This window comes from Halichoerus grypus, chromosome 1 (genome assembly GCF_964656455.1).
Source record: "Halichoerus grypus chromosome 1, mHalGry1.hap1.1, whole genome shotgun sequence".
Taxonomy (NCBI): Eukaryota; Metazoa; Chordata; class Mammalia; order Carnivora; family Phocidae; genus Halichoerus; species Halichoerus grypus.
The window spans coordinates 84,055,008-84,074,486 of NC_135712.1; the positions used below are offsets into that span (position 1 = coordinate 84,055,008).

General features: G+C 39.2%; 1 protein-coding gene across 1 annotated transcript in view; it reads right to left on the minus strand.

Annotated features, from left to right (window-relative positions):
• Window positions 1-19,479, minus strand: part of LOC144381347 (uncharacterized) — a 785,460-nt gene that overhangs the window by 752,330 nt on the left and 13,651 nt on the right. The gene's annotated exons all lie outside the window — the stretch shown is intronic.

Genomic DNA, 19,479 nt, shown 5'->3' on the forward strand with positions numbered 1-19,479 from the left:
TCTTATTAATGTGTTCTATCACATTGATTGATTGGGGAATGTTGAACCACCCTTGCATCCCGGGGATAAATCCCACTTGGTCGTGGTGGATGATCCTTTTAATGTACTGTTGGATCCTATTAGCTAGGATTTTGTTGAGAATTTTGGCATCCATAGTCATCAGGGATATCGGTCTGAAATTCTCCTTTTTGATGGGGTCTTTGCCTGGTTTGGGGATTAAGGTAATGCTGGCCTCATAGAATGAGTCTGGAAGCTTTCCTTCTGTTTCTATTTTTTGAAACAGATTCAGGAGAATAGGTATTATTTCTTCTTTGAATGTTTGGTAGAATTGCCCAGGGAATCCATCAGGCTCTTGTTTTTTGGGAGGTTTTTGATCACTGCTTCAATCTCATTACTCGTTATTGGCCTATTCAGGTTGTTAATTTCTTCCTGTTTCAGTGTTGGTAGTTTATAGGTTTCCAGGAATGCACCCATTTCTTCCAGGTTGCTTAATTTATTGGCATATAATTGTTGATAATAATTTCTAATAATTGTTTCTATTTCCTTGGTGTTATTCATGATCTCTCCCCTTTCATTCATAATTTTATTAATTCAGGTCCTTTCTCTTTTCTTTTGGATAAGTCTGGTCAGTGGTTTATCGATCTTACTAATTCTTTCAAAGAACAAGCTTCTAGTTTCATTGATCTGATCTACTGTGTTTCTGGTTTCTAATTCATTGATCTCTGCTGTAATCTTAATTATTTTTCTTCTAATGTGTGGCTTAAGCATCATTTGTTGCTTTTTCTGTATTCTTTAAGGTGTAAAGTTAGTTGGTAAATTTGGGATTTTTCTATTTTTTTGAAATAGAAAGCTTGGATAGCTATGTATTTCCCCCTTAGGACTGCCTTTGCAATATCCTATAGGTTCTGGACCAATGTGTTTTCATTCTCATTGGTTTCCATCTATGAAAAACTCATAGACAATATCATCCTCAATGCGGAAAAGATGAGAACCTTTCCCTTAAGATCAGGAACACGTCAAGGATGCCCACTCTTGCCACTATTGTTCAACAAAGTACAAGAAGTCCTGGCAACAGCAATCAGACAACAAAAAGAAATAAAGGGCATTCAAACTGGCAAAGAAGTCAAACTCTCTCTCTTTGCAGATGACATGATACTTTATGTGGAAAATCCAAAAGACTCCACCCCCAAATTACTAGAACTCATACAGCAATTCAGTAATGTGGTAGGATACAAAATCAATGCACAGAAATCAGTTCCTTTCTTATACACTAACAATGCAACTGTAGAAAGAGAAATTAGAGAAACGATTCCATTTACAATAGCACCAAAAACCGTAAGATACCTTGGAATAAACCTAACCAAAGAGGTAAAGGATATGTACTCCAGGAACTACAGAACACTCACAAAAGAAATTGAAGAAGACACAAAAAGATGGAAAAACATTCCATGCTCACGAATCGGAAGAATAAACATTGTTAAAATGTCTATGCTACACAGAGCAATCTATTCCTTCAACATCATCCCGATCAAAGTTCCAATGACATTTTTCAAAGTGCTGGAACAAACAATCCTAAAATTTGTATGGAACCAGAAAAGACCCCGAATCACCAAGGAAATATTGAAAAAGAAAAACAAAGCTGGGGGCATCACGTTGCCAGATTTCAAGCTATATTACAAAGCAGTGATCACCAAGACAGCATGGTACTGGCACAAAAACAGACATATAGACCAATGGAACAGAATAGAGAGCCCAGATATGGACCCTCACCTCTATGGTCAAATAACCTTCGACAAAGCAGGAAAAAATACGCAATGGAAAAAAGACAGTTCTTCAATAAATGGTGCTGGGAAAATTAGACAGCCATATACAGAAGAATGAAACTCGACCATTCTCTAACACCATACATGAAGATAAACTCAAAATGGATGAAAGACCTCAACATGAGACAGGAATCCATCAAAATCCTAGAGGAGAACACAGGCAGTAACCTCTTCGACATCGGCCACAGCAGCTTCTTTCAAAATACATCTCCAAAGGCTAGTGAAGCAAAAGCAAAAATGAACTTTTGGGACTTCATCAAGATAAAAAGCTTCTGCATGGCGAAGGAAACAGTCAACAAAACAAAGAGAGAACCCACAGAATGGGAGAAGATATTTACAAATGATACTACAAAGGGCTGATTTCCAAGATTATAAAGAACTTCTCAAACTCAACACCCAAAAAACAAATAAGTCAAAAAATGGGCAGAAGACATGAACAGACACTTCTCCAAAGAAGACATAACAAATGGCTAACAGACACATAAAAAAATGTTCATCATCATTAGCCATCAGGGAAATTCAAATCAAAATCACATTGAGATACCACCTTACACCAGTTAAAATGGCAAAACTGACTAGGCAAGAAACAACAAATGTTGGAGAGGTTGTGGAGGTTGTGAGAAAGGGGAACCTTTTTACACTGTTGGTGGGAATGCAAGTTGGTACAGCCACTTTGGAAAACAGTGTGGAGGTGCCTCAAAAATTTAAAAATAGAGCTACCCTATGACCCAGCAATTGCACTCCTGGGTATTTACCCCAAAGACACAGATGTAGTGAAAAGAAGGGCCATATGCACCCCAATGTTCATAGCAGCAATGTCCGCAATAGCCAAACTGTGGAAAGAGCCAAGATGCCCTTCAACAGATGAATGGATAAAGAAGATGTGGTCCATATATACAATGGAATATTACTCAGCCATCAGAAAGGATGAATATCCAACTTTTACATCAACATGGATGGGACTGGAGGAGATTATGCTAAGTGAAACAAGTCAAGCAGAGAAAGTCAATTATCACATGGTTTCACTTATTTGTGGGACATAAGGAATAGCATGGAGGACATTAGGAGAAGGAAGGGAAAAATGAAGGGGGGGAAATCGGAGGGGGAGATGAACCATGAGAGACTATGGACTCCAAGAAACAGACTGAGGGTTTTGGAGGGGTGGGGGGTGGGGGGAATGGTTGGCCCGGTGGTGGGTATTAAGGAGGGCATGTACTGCATGGAGCACTGGGTGCTATACGAAAACAATGAATCATGGATCACTACATCAAAAACTAATGATGTATTCTATGGTGACTAACATAACATAATAAAATAAAATAAAAATTTAAAAAAATTAGTAAAAACAAACCAAAAAAAAGGCAAAAATTGTTATTAGAGGGGTGCCTGGGTGGCTCAGTCAGTTAAGCATCTGCCTTCAGCCCAGATCATGATCCCAGGTTCCAGGGATCGAACCCACATCAGGCTCCCTGCTTGGTGAGGAGTCTGCTTCTCCCTCTCCCTCTGCACCTCTCCCCAGCTTGTTCTCTTTCTCTCTCTCTCTCTCTCTTTCTCTCAAATAAATTAAATATTTTAAAAATTCTTACTAGAGACAAAAAATGACATTTTATAATGATAAAAAATGTCAACCAAGAGGATATAACATTTATAAATACATATGCATCTAACAACAGAGCCCCAAAATGCAGGAATAAAAAACTGACAGAATTAAAGAAAGAAACAGATAATTCAACAGCAATAGTTGGAAATTTCAATACCCTCGTTTTTTCAATAATGGACAGAACAGCTAGACAAAAAATCAGTAAGGAAACTGAAGCCTTAAACAACACTATAAACCAACTAGACCTAACAGACATCTATAGAGTGCTCCGTTTTATAACAGGAAAATACATATTCGACTCAAGTACACATGGAATATTCTCTAAAATAGACCATATGTTAGTCCATAAAACAATTCTCATTAATTTAAGGAACTGAAATCATACAATGCATATTCTCTGACAACAATGGAATGAAACTAGAAATCAATAACAAGGAAATTAGGGAAATTAAACAACACACTCCAAAATAACCAATGGGTCAAAGAAACCAGAAAGGAAATTAGAAAATACTGTGAGATTAATAAAAATAAAAATACTACTTACAAAAACATGGAATTGAGTCAAAGCATGACTCAGAGGGAAATTTATAGCTGTAAATGCCCTCACTAAAAAGAATGTTTGACTGTGCATATTTCTACACCCTCCCCTTCAGTAACTACACTCTGATACTCTTAAAATAGCATTTGAAACACTTAAAAGCCTTCTGTAATACATGGCCATTTCTTGACTACTATATTTCCATGTAAAGAGTATGTATTTTCAGGCGCCTGGGTGGCTCAGTTGGTTAAGCGACTGCCTTCGGCTCAGGTCATGATCCTGGAGTCTCAGGATCGAGTCCCGCATCGGGCTCCCTGCTCAGCAGGGAGTCTGCTTCTCCCTCTGACCCTCCCCCCTCTCATGTGCTCTCTCTCTCTCATTCTCTCTCTCAAATAAATAAATAAAATCTTTAAAAAAAAAAAAAGAGTACGTATTTTCATCATTCACATGTAAGACAGGACTGGAAACTCTGTCCCCTTCCTACCTTTGTTCCACCTGATCTTCACCAGAAGGGTGGGACAGGATTCTCTCTCCTCTTGATCTCTTTCATCCCACTCCATGCTCACTCCAAGTGGAAAGGAGAAATTTACCATAATAATAAATTAACTGCACCAGGAAGGTTTTGTTTGTTCAACAGGTCTCCAGTGTGGAGACTGTGAATATCCAGGACAAGCCAGAAGCCTGGTAGAGGGAGGGGTAAAATGGGAAGAAGACAGGAGAACAAGAGGGAAACAGACTTCCTAGTGCCCCAGGTAGTGAATTCTCAACTGTATGAAAGGTGACCTGAGGAAAGAAAAAGGAGAAGTTCACAGAACTCATTCAACTCCAAATTTATCCTTGATTCTGTCTAATGAATGCTTTCTGGTATCTGAGACTGAGCCCTTATGTCTTTCTAACTATGGCAGTTAATTTGTTATAAACTACATTCCACTTTATGGAATTAATGAATGATTCGTTCTTAATTCCATTTTTCTTTTCATTTCTTTAACCCTCACTAAGCCGTCACCTGCAAGCTAATCCTACTCTGCTACCTGACAGACTCCTTTCAATGGCATCACTGCTTCACTGTTCTTTATGTTCCTTTTACAAAACCCTTCAACTATGATCTAATCATCTCAACTCAGAATAAAGAAATGCAAGCATAAATGAACTATGTCTTTAAAATAAAAATTTTTTTACAGTTTATATAGCATCACTAGTTTTAACAATATCCTTGTTTCTGAGAGTATTGATCTCACCTCTGGGCTAATGGCTGCCAAATTTGATTTTTTCCATACTAAAATCTAACTCACACTCCGTAATTCTACTTGCCTATTGAACTTTCATTAGATGTCTCATTGTCACAGCACCAAACTACTTAACTTAAATGGCACTTGATTCCCACAGAGTTCTCAGTGCCAAACCCTCTCAGGGCCATTCTGTGTCTCACTTGCCACTGGGAATTAGAAGAGCTTTGGTGATGCCCTCATTTCAATAAGCCCATCATTAAAGCAACAACTTCAGCTTCTGCCTGAAGTTCCTCTCTCCACAGGACTCAGCCTCAAATCCAAAGTACCACGCTCTCCTCCTCCCCATTTCCAGTCACATCCAACCACAATCCTTATGCAATTAAACTCCATGACAGTTAATCCCACAGGCATACATATAAATCTGTTAAGGTTTGCAGTAATATCACTGCAAACTAGTTTGTTCTCTTTCTCCCTCCACCCTCATCTCTCCCTCTCTCTTTCCTCCCTCATCAACTAAATTCAAAATGCCACATAACCTTGTATAAGAGCTCCCAAGGAAAATTATATCCATGAAGCCAGAGATCCCTCACTACCATTCAACTGGGTTCCTCCTCACTGGAAGTAAATGGGATAATGATCATTTGCGCTTTCAAGCAAGGTATGCAAGATTTTCTATGTCCATTTCCAAAAGACAAGCAATATTTTTGCAACAAAGGAAAAAACTTGTAATTTCTTCATATTTTTTGTTAAAGCCTTTATTTGTTTAAAATCAGATCTTGCTAGTTTTTTTATAATTGCTATAAAGAAAAGGGAGACTATATTTCAGTGATGGTGGCCAAAGTAATTCAGATCATCCTACCAACAAAGGAAAACTGGAAAGAATAGATAACATACATAAAACATTGACCTGGATGGGTCAGGAGAGCTAACAAGATTAAAAAATAACTTATCTGAGATATTGGAGAAGTCAGAGATTCAGAGAGGTTAGCCAAACATTGCCTCCTTTGCCTTGATGGCATTTGCCAATTTTGGGTGAGGTGACTGAGGTACTGAAGAACACTTTTTGACAGGCTTAGCAGCAAGGATGACAAACTTGACTCCAGGCTTCCAAATGATAGGAGCCCCAGCAAACCATCCATCTTTATATTGGCACTCCCAAAGAGCTGTACTCTGTGATTCAGGAGAACCAGAATGAAAACCCAGCTTCAAGTCATCTGAGTGGTTCAGAAAATATAAGCTGGATTAAAGTAATCCCAAAGGTAGGTGTTTGTAGACACTTGGAAGAAGGGGAAAACATCCCCTATGGAAGAAAATAACATCTCTCAAATTCCAACTAATTTCTGCAAATAATTTTTCAAATGAAATATCCAGCAGAAAATCAAGTATAAGCAAACATGAGAATTCAAGACAACACAAACAAGAAAAAGTATAAACAACAAACAGCTCCAGATTTGAACTGATCAGCTATGAACTTAAAAGAGCCATGTTTTTTTTTCATTGGAAAGATTAAAAATGTTGTCAGTGAGATAGAAACTATACCCAGAAGTTTATAAAAAGCTAAATAGAGGGGCGCCTGGGTGGCTCAGTCATTAAGCAGCTGCCTTTGGCTCAGGTCGTGATCCCAGGGTCCTGGGATCGAGCCCCGCATCGGGCTCCCTGCTCCACGGGAAGCCTGCTTCTCCCTCTTCCACTCCCCCTGCTTGTGTTCCCTCTCTCGCTGTGTCCCTGTCAAATAAATAAATAAAATCTTTAAAAAAAAAAAAAAAAGCCAAATAGAAACTCTAGAATTGAAAAAGAACCAAAATTAAGAACTCAATTGGTATGTTTAACAGCATACTAAACTCAGCTAATGAGAGACTCTGTAAACTGAAAGATCAGAAAAAATACTTTAAGAATAAAGCACAGAAATAGAAAAGAATGGACAAAACAGAATTCAGAGTGTGGTAAGGTTTTTTGGGTTTTTTTTTTTCTTGCAAGATTTTATTTAGGAGGGGCAAGATGGCGGAGGAGTAGGAGACCTAATTTCATCTGGTCCCAGGAATTCAGCTAGCTAGGGATCAAACCATTCTGAACACCTACGAACTCAACAGGAGATCGAAGAAAAGAATAGCTGCAACTCTCTGAACAGAAAAGCGACCACTTTCTGGAAGGTAGGACGTGTGGAGAAATGAATCCGAGGCTATATTGGGGAAGATAGACGGCGGGGGAGGGGGCCTCCATCAGCCGCTATTGGCAAGTGATAGAGCCGCGGAGCACAAAATCGGAACTTTTATAAGTCTGCTCCACTGAGGGACGTCGCTCCAGCGGATAAGTGGGGATTGGAACCCTCGCTGGGACAGTGTGGTCTCAGGACCCTCGGGGTCACAGAAAGACCAGGGGTGCCTGAGTGCGGCAGAGCTCCCAAGTTATCGGAGCGGGGAAGCCGGCTGCAGAGATGGAGCCAAGACGCGGGCTCTCAGCTCGGGGTTGCCATAAACCGTGATCCACGGCACAGTCGGGCCACTGCTCTTCCAGCAGGGACCCAACAAGCGGCAGATCTGGGGAGAATCCCCTTCCTCCCCTGGGAGGAGTGGCACGGGAGCGCACCGCACAGATCTGCTGGGTTTGGAGACTCCACACGGGGTCGGGTGCCAGAGACAGAAACGCTCGGTCACAGGCCGCGTGAGCACGGAGACTGGGGAGACGGGAGTGATTGACTGCTTTTCTCTGGGGGCGCACTGAGGAGTGGGGCCCCGAGTTCTCAGCTCCTCCGGGCAGAGATTGGGAGGCCGCCATTAAACTCTCCTCCTCCAAAGCTGTATGAAAAGCTTGCAGGGAACAAAAGCTCCCGAGAGCAAACCCGAGCAGATTACTTAGCCCGGACAGGCAAGGGCGGGGCAATTCTGCCAAGGGCAAAGACATTTGGGAACCACAGCAACAGGCCCCTCCCCCAGAAGATCAGCAAGAACAGCCAGCCAAGACCAAGTTTACCGATCAATGAGAACGGCAGAACTCCAGCACTAAGGGAATACTGCACATAGAATTCAGGGCCTTTTTCCCCATGATTCTTTAGTCTTTCAAAGTTAATTTTTTTAATTTTCTTCTTTTTCTTTTTTTTTTCGAATTTTTCTTTTTTCCTTTTTCAACCAATATCTTATCAATCCCTTTTTTAAAAATCTTTTTTATTTTTCATTTTTAGAGTCATATTCTATCCCTTCATAGTAGTTAACCTTATTTTTGGTGTGTATATATATATAAGTTGTTCTCTCTTTAAAATTTTGGGATACAGTTTCTTCTAACAGACCAAAATACACCCTAAATCTCTAGTGTATGGCTTTGTTCTAGTCTCCAGCCTGATCACATTCTCTCCCCTTTTTTTTTTAATCCTCTTCTTTCTTTTTTCAACCAACTTCTTATCAATTCATTTTATAAAATCTTTTATAATTTTCATCATTACAGTCATATTCCATTCTTCATCATATTTACCCTTATTTTTGTACATATATAAGCTTTTCTTTCTTTAAAATGTTGGGAGGCACTTTCTTCTAACAGACCAAAATACACCCAAAATCTAGTGTGTGGCACTGATCTATGCACCAGCCTAACCATATTTGATCATATTCTGGTTTTGTTTGTTTCTTTGTTTATCTTTTTCTTTTTCTTTTTTTTTTCCCTTTTTTCTTTCTTTCCCTTTCTTTTCCCCTGGTTTCAGGTCTCTTCTGATTTGTTTAGAGTATATTTTTCTGCGGTCATTGTTACCTACTGTTAGCATTTTGTTCTCTCATTCATCTATTCTCCTCTGGACAAAATGACAAGACAGAAAAATCACCTCAAAAAAAAGAACAAGAGGCAGTACCGACTGCCAGGGACCTAATCAATACGGACATTAGTAAGATGTAGGAACTAGAGTTCAGAATGACGATTTTAAAGATACTAGCTGGGCTTGAAAAAAGCATGGAAGATATTAGAGAAACCCTTTCTGGAGAAATAAAAGAACTAAAATCTAACCAAGTCGAAATCAAAAAGGCTATTAATGCGATGTAATCAAAAATGGAGGCTCTAACTGCTAGGATAAATGAGGCAGAAGAGAGAATCAGTGATATAGAAGCCCAAATGATGGAAAATAAAGAAGCTGAGAAAAAGAGAGATAAACAACTACTGGATCACGAGGGCAGAATTCCAGAGATAAGTGATACCATAAGACAAAACAATATTAGAATAATTGGGATCCCAGAAGAAGAAGAAATAGAGATGGGCAGAAGGTATATTATATTGGAGCAAATTATAGCAGAGAACTTCCAATTCTAATTTGGGGAAGGAAACACGAATCAAAATCCAGGAGGCACAGAGAACCCCCCTCAAAATCAATAAAAATAGGTCAACACCCCGACATCTAATAGTAAAACTTACAAGTCTCAGAGACAAAGAGAAAATCCTGAAAGCAGCTTGGGACAAGAGGTCTGTAACCTACAATGGTAGAAACATTAGATTGGCAACAGACCTATCCACAGAGAACTGGCAGGCCAGAAGGACTGGCATAATATGTTCAGAGCACTAAATGAGAAAAATATGCAGCCAAGAATACTATATCCAGCTAGGCTGTCACTGAAAATAGAAGGAGAGAGAAAAAGCTTCCAGGACAAACAAAAATTAAAGGAATTTGCAAACACGAAACCAGCCCTACAAGAAATATTGAAAGGGATCCTCTAAGCAAAGAGAAAGCCTAAAAGTAACATAGCCCAGAAAGGAACACGGACAATATACAGCGACAGTCACCTTACAGACAATACAATGACACTAAATTCGTATCTTTCAATAGTTACCCTGAATGTAAATGGGCAAAATGCCCCAATCAAAAGACCCAGGCTATCAGATTGGATAAAAAAACAAGACCCATCAATACGCTGTCTGCAAGAGACTCATTTTAGACCCAAAGACACCCCCATTTGAAAGTGAGGGGGTGGAAAACCATTTACCATACTAATGGACACCAAAAGAAAGCTGGGGTGGCAATCCTTATATCAGACAAATTAGATTTTAAACGAAAGACTATAATAAGAGATGAGGAAGGACACTATACCATACTTAAAGGGTGTATCAAACAAGAATTTCTAACAAGTGTAAATATCTACTGTAAATACAGTAGAACAGATCAACGAAACTAGGAGCTGATTCTTTGAAAGAATTAACAAGATTGATAAACCCCTGGCCAGACTTATCAAAAAGAAAAGAGAAAGGACCCAAATAAATAAAATCATGAATGAAACAAGAGAGATCACAACCAATACCAAAGAAATACAAACAATTATAAGAACATATTAGGAGCAACTCTATGCCAGCATATTAGATAATCTGGAAGAAATGGATGCATTCCTAGAGATGTATACACTACCAAAACTGAACCAGGAAGAAATAGAAAACCTGAACACACCTATACCCACTAAGGAAATTGAAGCAGTCATCAAAAATCTCCCAAAAAACAAAATCCCAGGGCCAGATGGCTTCCCAGGGGAATTCTACCAAACATTTAAAGAAGAATTAACACCTATTCTTCTGAAACTGTTCCAAAAAATAGAAATGGGAGGAAAACTTCCAAACTCGTTTTATGAGGCCATCATTACCTTGATCCCAAAACCAAAGACCCCATCAAAAAGGAGAATTACTGACCAATATCCTTGATGAACATGGATGCAAAAATTCTCACCAAAATACTAGCCAATAGGATCCAACAGTATTAAAAGGATTATTCACCATGACCAAGTGGGATTTATTCCTGGGCTGCAAGGTTGGTTCAACAACCGCAAATCAATCAATGTGATACAATACATTAATAAAAGAAAGAGCAAGAACCAGATGATCCTCTCAATAGATGCAGAAAAAGCATTTGACAAAGTACAGCATCCTTTCTTGATTAAAACTCTTCAGAGTGTAGGGATAGAGGGTACATACCTCAGTATCATAAAAGCCACCTATGGAAAACCCACAGCGAATATCATTCTCAATGGGGAAAAACTGAGAGCTTTCCCCCTAAGGTAAGGAACACAGCAGGGATGTTCACTATCACCATTGCTATTCAACATAGTATTAGAAGTCCTAGCCACAGCAATCACACAACAAAAAGAAATAAAAGGCATCCGAATCAGCAAAGAAGAAGTCAAACTCTCACTCTTTGCAGATGATATGATACTTTATGTGGAAAACCCAAAAGACTCCACCCCAAAACTGCTAGAACTCATACAGGAATTCAGTAAAGTGGTAGGATATAAAATCAATGCACAGAAATCAGTGGCATTCCAATACACCAACAAGGCAGAAGAAAGAGAAATTAAGGAGTCGATCCCATTTACAACTGCACCCAAAACCATAAGATACCTAGGAATAAATCTAACCAAAGAGGCAAAAAATCTGTACTCAGATAACTATAAAATACTCATGAAAGAAATTGAGGAAGACACAAAGAAATGGAGAAACGTTCCATGCTCATGGATTGGAAGAACAAATATGGTGAAGATGTCAATGCTACCTAGAGCAATCTACACATTTAATGCAATCCCTATCAAAACACCATCCACTTTTTTCAAAAAAATGGAACAAATAATCCTAAAATTTGTATGGAACCAGAAAAGACCCCGAATAGCCAGAGGAATGTTGAAAAAGCAAAGCAAAGCTGGTGGCATCACAATTCCGGACTTCAAGCTCTATTACAAAGCTGTCATTATCAAGACAGTATGGTACTGGCACAAAAACAGACACAGAGATCAATGGAACAGAATAGAGAGCCCAGAAATGGACCCTCAACTCTATGGTCAACTAATCTTCGACAAAGCAGGAAAGAATGTCCAATGGAAAAAAGGCAGTCTCTTCAACAAATGGTGTTGGGAAAATTGGACAGCCACATGCAGAAAAATGAAACTGGACCATTTTCTTACACCACACACAAAAATAGACTCAAAATGGTTGAAAGACCTAAATGTGAGAAAAGAGTCCATCAAAATCCTAAAGGAGAACACAGGAGCAACCTCTTTGACCTCAGCTGCAGCAACTTCTTCCTAAAAACATCACCAAAAGCAAGGGAAGGAAGGGCAAAAATGAACTATTGGGACTTCATCAAGATAAAAAGCTTTTGCACAGCAAAAGAAACAGTCAACAAAACCAAAAGACAACTGACAGAATGGGAGAAGATATTAACAAATGACATATCAGATAAAGGGCTAGTATCCCAAATCTATAAAGAACTTATCAAACTCAACACCCAAAGAACAAATGATCCAATCAAGAAATAGGAAGATGACATGAACAGACATTTCTGCAAAGAAGACATCCAACGGCCAACAGACACGTGAAAAAGTGCTCAACATCGCTCGGCATCAGGGAAATCCAAATCAAAACCTCAATGAGATACCACTTCACACCAGTCAGAATGGCTAAAATTAGCAAGTCAGGAAATGACAGATGTTGGCGGGGATGTGGAGAAAGGGGAACCCTCCTACACTGTTGGTGGGAATGCAAGCTGGTGCAGCCACTCTGGAAAACAGTATGGAGGTTCCTCAAAAAGTTGAAAATAGAGCTACCCTATGACCCAGCAATTGCACTACTGGGTATTTACCCCAAAGATACAAATGTAGGGATCCGAAGGGTACATGCACCCCAATATTTATAGCAGCAATGTCCACAATAGCCAAATTATGGAAAGAGCCAAGATGTCCATCGACAGATGAATGGATAAAGAAGATGTGGTATACATATATAATGCAATATTATGCAGCCATCAAAAGGAATGAAATCTTGCCACTTGCAATGACGTGGATGGAACTGGAGTGTATTATGCTGAGCGAAATAAGTCAATCAGAGAAAGACATGTATCAGATGATTTCACTGATATGAGGAATTCTTTTCTTTTTTTAAGATTTTTATTTATTTGAGAGAGTGAGAGAGAGAGCATGAGAGCAGAGAGGGTCAGAAGGAGAAGCAGACTCCCCGCCGAACAGGGAGCCCAATGTGGGACTCAATCCCAGGACCCTGGGGTCATGAACTGAGCTAAAGGCAGTCACCCAACCAACTGAGCCACCCAGGCGCCCGATATGAGGAATTCTTAATCTCAGGAAACAAACTGAGGGTTGCTGGAGTGGTGGGGGTGGGAGGGATGGGGTGGCTGAGTGATAGACTTTGGGGAGGGTATGTGCTATGGTGTGCACTGTGAATTGTGTAAGATTGTTGAATCACAGACCTGCACCTCTGAAACAAACAATATATTATGCGTTAAAAAAGAAGAAGAAGAAGAAGAAGAAGAAGATAGCAGGAAGGGAAAAATGAAGGGGGGAAATCGGAGCGGGAGACGAACCATGAGAGACTATGGACTCTGAGAAACAAGCTGAGGGTTCTAGAGGGGAGGGGGGGAGGGGGATGGGCTAGCCCGGTGATGGGTATTAAAGAGGGCACGTACTGAATGGAGCACTGGGTGTTATACACAAACAATGAATCATTGAACACTACATCAAAAACTAATCATGTAATGTATGGTGATTAACATAACATAATAAAATTTAAAAAATTAAAATTTAAAATTTAAAAAAAAGGTTTTATTTAAATTCAAGTTAGTTAATCTGTAGTGTAGTATTAGTTTCAGGGGTAGAATTCAGTGATTCATCACTTGTATATAACACCCAGTGCTCATTACAAGTGTCCTCCTTACAGAGTGTGGTGATTTTAAGATATATCCAAAAATTATTTGGCATTTGTCCTCTCAAAAGGTACAGCCTAATTCCTCTCCTCTTGACTGTGCGCTGGACTTAATAATTCTCTTCTAACAAATGGAATATGGTGGAAGTAACAGTGTAAGACTTCCAAAATTAGGTCACAGAAGGCATTACAGTCTCTTCCTTGCACTCTCTCTCGTTTCACTTTATCTGAAGATAGCCAGATGTCATATCATGTGACACTCAAGCAGCCTTATGAAACATACCGTCCATGTGGTAAGGAAATGAGACCTCCTTTCAAGAGCCATATGAGTAAGCCACCTTGAAAGAGCTCCCTTCAGCCACATAAAATCTTTAGATGACTACAGCTCTGGCCAACATCTCAACTGCAACCTCATGAGAGAGCTTGAGCCAAAATGATGGTTGCTCCATAATTCCTGATCTAAAAAAACTGTGTAATAACTAGTATTTGTTGCTTTAAGCTATAAATTTTGGGTTGATTTGTTAGTCATAGATAACAAATTCACAGAGTAAAAGAAAGCAGATACAGTAAGAAGTTTTTACATGCATCTAACTAGGGTTTCAGAATAAGAGAAAATATTAAACAGGGTAAAAATAATACTTAAAGAAATATGATTGAGAATTTTTCAAGCTGAAAACAAAAATCCATAGGTTCATGAAGAAAAACTATCCCCAAGAAATGCAAATTTTAAAAAATCTATATCTAGGTATATTATATTTAAATTGCTGGAAAAAAGATAAAAACTTAAAAGCACATACCCCAAAAAAATGATACAAGTACAAAATTATACTGAGACCTTTCTTCTCACCAGAATACAATGAGAGCTAGAGACAATGAAATGGTCCATTTAAAGTGATAAAAGAAATGAGCTATTAACCTACAATTATATACATAGTAAATATATCCTTTAATAAGTAAGACAAAATAAAGATATTTCCAAGCAAACAAAAACTGTAGGTCACCAAGAGGCCTGCAATAAAGAAATACTAAAAGTATTTCTTCAGGTGGAAGGAATATGACCACAGGAAGAGACATGGAAATGAAGAAAAGAAAAAAAAATAAAGAACAATACAGATGATAACTATATGGGTAAATCTTAGTGAATATTAACGGTATAAAATAAAAATAAAGTTTTCCATATTTAAAATACATGACAACACAAAAGGCAGGAAGAGAAAAGAAACGGCATAAGTATTAACGTATATTAGATTCTAATAAGTTGAGATCCATGCTGTACTATCAAGAGTAGCCACCACAAAAATTGTAAAAGAGTATGTAACCAACAAGTAATGGAGGAGCAGAAATGGAATTTTTTAAAGACTTTATTTACTGTGCAGAAGCTTTTTATCTTGATGAAGTCCCAAAAGTTCATTTTTGCTGTTGTTTCACTTGCCTTTGGAGACGTGTCTCGAAAGAAGTTGCTGTGGCTCGTATTGAAGAAGTTACTGCCTATGTTCTCCTCTAGGATTTTGATGGATTCCTGTCTCACATTGAGGTCTTTCATCCATTTAGAGTTTATCTTTGTGTCTGGTGTAAGAGAATGGTCCAGTTTCATTCTTCTGTATATAGCTGTATATTTTCCCAGCACCACTTATTGAAGAGACTGTCTTTTATCCATTGCGTATTTTTTCCTGCTTTGTCAAAGATTATTTGACCATAGAGTTGAAGGTCCATTTCTGGAGTCTCTATTCTGTTCCATTGGTCTGTATGTCTGTTTCTGTGCCAATACCATGCTGTCTTGGTGATCACAGCTCTGTAATATAGCTTGAAGTCGGGCAACATGATGCCCCCAGCTTTTTCTTTTTCAACATTCCCTTGATGATTTGGAGTCTTTTCTGGTTGCATACAAATTTTAGGATTGTTTGTTCCATCTCCTTGAAAAATGCCAATGGTATTTTAATAGGGATGGCATTGAAAGTGTAGACTGCTCTGGGAAGGATAGATATTTTAACAATGTTTATTCTTCTGATCCATGAGCATGGAATGTTTTTCCATCTTTTGGTGTCTTCCTCAATTTCTTTCATAAGTGTTCTGTGGTTTCTAGAGTATAGATCCTTTACCTCTTTCATTAGGTTTATTCTTAGGTATCTTATGGGTTTTAGTGCTATTGTAAATGGAATTGATTCCTTAATTTCTCTTTCTACAGTTACATTATTAGTATATAGAAAAGCAACTGATTTCTGTGCATTGATTTTGTATCCTGCCACATTGCTGAATTGCTGTATGAGTTCTAGTAATTTGGGGGTGGAGTCTTTTGGGTTTTCCACATAAAGTATCATGTCATCTGCAAAGAGAGAGAGTTTGACTTCTTCTCTGCCAATTTGAATGCCTTTTATTTCTTTTTGTTGTCTCATTGCTGAGACTAGGATTTCTAGTACTATGTTCAACAATAGTGGTGAGAGTGGGTATCCGTGTCGTGTTCCTGACCTTAAGGGAAAAGCTCTCAGCTTTTCCCCATTGATAATGATATTCACTGTGGGCTTTTCATAGATGGTTTTTATGATATTGAGGAATGTTCCCTCTATCCCTACACTCTGAAGAGTTTTAATCAGGAAAAGATGTTGTATTTTGTCAATACTTTTTCTGCATCAATTGAGAGGATCATATGGTTCTTGTCCTTTCCTGTATTAATGTGCTCTATCACATTGATTGATTTGCAAATGTTGAACCACCCTTGCATCCCAGGAATAAATCCCACTTGGTCGTGGTGAATAATCCTTTTAATGTATTGTTGGATCCTATTGGCTAGGATCTTGTTGAGTATTTTGGCATCCATGGTCATCAGGGATATTGGTCTGTAGTTCTCCTTTTTGATGGGGTCTTTGCCTGTTTTGGGATCAGAGTAATGCTGGCCTCATAGAAAGAGTTTGGAAGTTTTCCTTCTGTTTCTATTTTTTTGAAACAGCTTCAGTAGAATACATATTAATTCTTCTGTAAATGTTTGGTAGAATTCCCCTTGGAAGCCATCTGACCCTGGACTCTTGTTTTTTGGGAGCAAAAAATGGGCAGAAGACATGAACAGACACTTCTCCAAAGAAGACATACAAATGGCTAACAGACACATGAAAAAATGTTCAACATCACTAGCCATCAGGGAAATACAGATCAAAACCACAATGAGATAGCACCTTACACCAGTTACAATGGCAAAAATTAACAAAACAGGAAGCAACAAATGTTGGCGAGGATGTGGAGAAAGGGGAACCCTCTTACACTGTTGGTGGGAATGTAAGCTGGTACAGCCACTTTGGAAAACAGTATGGAGGTTCCTTAAGATGCTAAAAATAGAGCTACCCTACAACCCAGCAATCGTACTACTGGGTATTTACCCCAAAGATACAGATGTAGTGAAAAGAAGGGGCACATGTACCCCAATGTTCATAGCAGCAATGTCCACGATAGCCAAACTGTGGAAGGAGCTGAGATGCCCTTCAACAGATGAATGGATAAAGAAGATGTGGTCCATATATACAATGGAATATTACTCAGCCATCAGAAAGGATGAATACCCACCATTTGCATCGATATGGATGGAACTAGAGGGAATTATGCTAAGTGAAATAAGTCAACCAGAGAAAGATAATTATCATATGGTTTCACTCATATGTGGAACATAAGGAATAGCATGGAGGACCATAGGAGAAGGGAGGGAAAAATGAAGGGGGAGAAATCAGAGAGGGAGACGAACCATGAGAGACTATGGACTCTGGGAAACAAACTGAGGGTTTCAGAGGGGAAGGGGGTGGCGGGATAGGATAGCTGGGTGATGGGTATTGAGGAGGGCATGTGTTGTGATGAGCACTGGATGTTATATGCAACTAATGAATTACTGAACACTACATCAAAAACTAATGATGTACTATACAGTGGCTAACTGAACATAAAAAAAATAAAACAAAAAAAAAATGAAGACTTTATTTATTTGAGACAGAGCATGCATGCACGGGGGTGCGGCGGGCAGGAGGGCAGAGGGAGAGAAAGAGGAAGAAGCACACTCCCCACTGAGAAGGGACCCAGATGCAGGACTCAATTCCAAGACCCTGAGATCATGACCTGAATTGAAGGCAGACGCTTAACTTACTGAGCCACCCAGGCACCCCAGAAATGGAATTGAAAAAAAACAAAACAAAACACTTGACTGATCCAGAAGAAGGTAAGAAAGGAGACTGTAGCTAAATTCTCTGCTCAGGTTCTCACAAGGCTGAAACCAAGATATCAGCCTGGGCTGCAATCTCATCTGAGGCTTGGGGGCCTCTTCCCAACACAGTGAAGTTGTTGGCGGAATTCAATTCTTGCAGGTGTAGAACTAAGCCCCATTTTCTTACTGGCTGTCAGCTCCTACAGGTTGTTCTCAGCTCCCAAAAGCCACCTTCAGGTCCTAACCATAGGCCTTTTGAAACATGACAGCTTAAGTCTTCAAAGCAAGCATGAGAATCTCACTCTGGTCTGCTGCAACAGTTTCTTACAGAAAGTACTATAACCACAGGAATGACTATCTAATCACCTTTGCCATATTACCTAATCTAATCAAGGGGCAATGATCCCACTGTGTTCACAGGTCCAGCCCACACCCATGGGGATAAAATCATAGAGCAGGTGAACACCAGTGCCTAGGAATCTTGGGAACCATCTTAGAATTTGACTTACCACAGTGTGGACTGTGGGGAGGCAGACAATATAAAGGAATAGGAAAACCTTGAATGTGCACATAGTAACTGGAAAAGGGAATAAAACAGATTGAGGAATGGTGGCAAGAGGAAAAAGAGCTGAGCAAACAGCACTGGGGGGAACTGGGAGAGCTAAAAGCTTTGTTTGGCAATGGATTTTGTGTGAGGCAGACAAAGAACTTAATCTATTTGAACTTTTATTAAGTTCTTATTAAGAACTTAGTCCCTCTTTAAATATTTTCTTCAGAGATTGCCATAAAGATCTTAATGTCTTTCAACAAATTGTATGTGTACTTATTTTTGTTTCTTATTTTTATGTTTTACTTCACTGTTGTTCCTATCAATGCAAATCTGTGCTCAGAATGAAACAACATGAGGCAACATTACTTTGATTACACTGGAAATATCAGGCTTAGGACTCAAACAGACCTTAAATCAAATCTCTAGTCCTTCACTTACTGGCTAAGTTATCTTTTTAAACCACCACTAATGTGCCTATGCTAACTGATGTTGCTTACTTCAGTGGGTGATCAAGATACTGCCTCTAGTAGACTGGTTTATCTCCTATAATCTGGTTAAGTGACAGCTGTGATCACCAGCCTATCCAGATTGACAACAAAATAACTAAACACAGTTAACTGCTTCCTGAAATTCCTTATGGACAAATTCCTTATGGATAATTTCCCTAATGTCCCTATGGGTGTACATATTAAAGAGGGTATCTATTACTGTCTAAAGTATATATTAAATGTCAGCTTCTAGGGGCGCCTGGGTGGCTCAGTTGGTTAAGCGGCTGCCTTCGGCTCAGGTCATGATCCCAGGGTCCTGGGATCGAGCCCCACATGGGGCTCTCTGCTCAGCGGGGAGGCTGCTTCCCCCTCTCCCCCTCATTGTGCTCTCTCTCTCTCTCTGTGTCAAATAAATA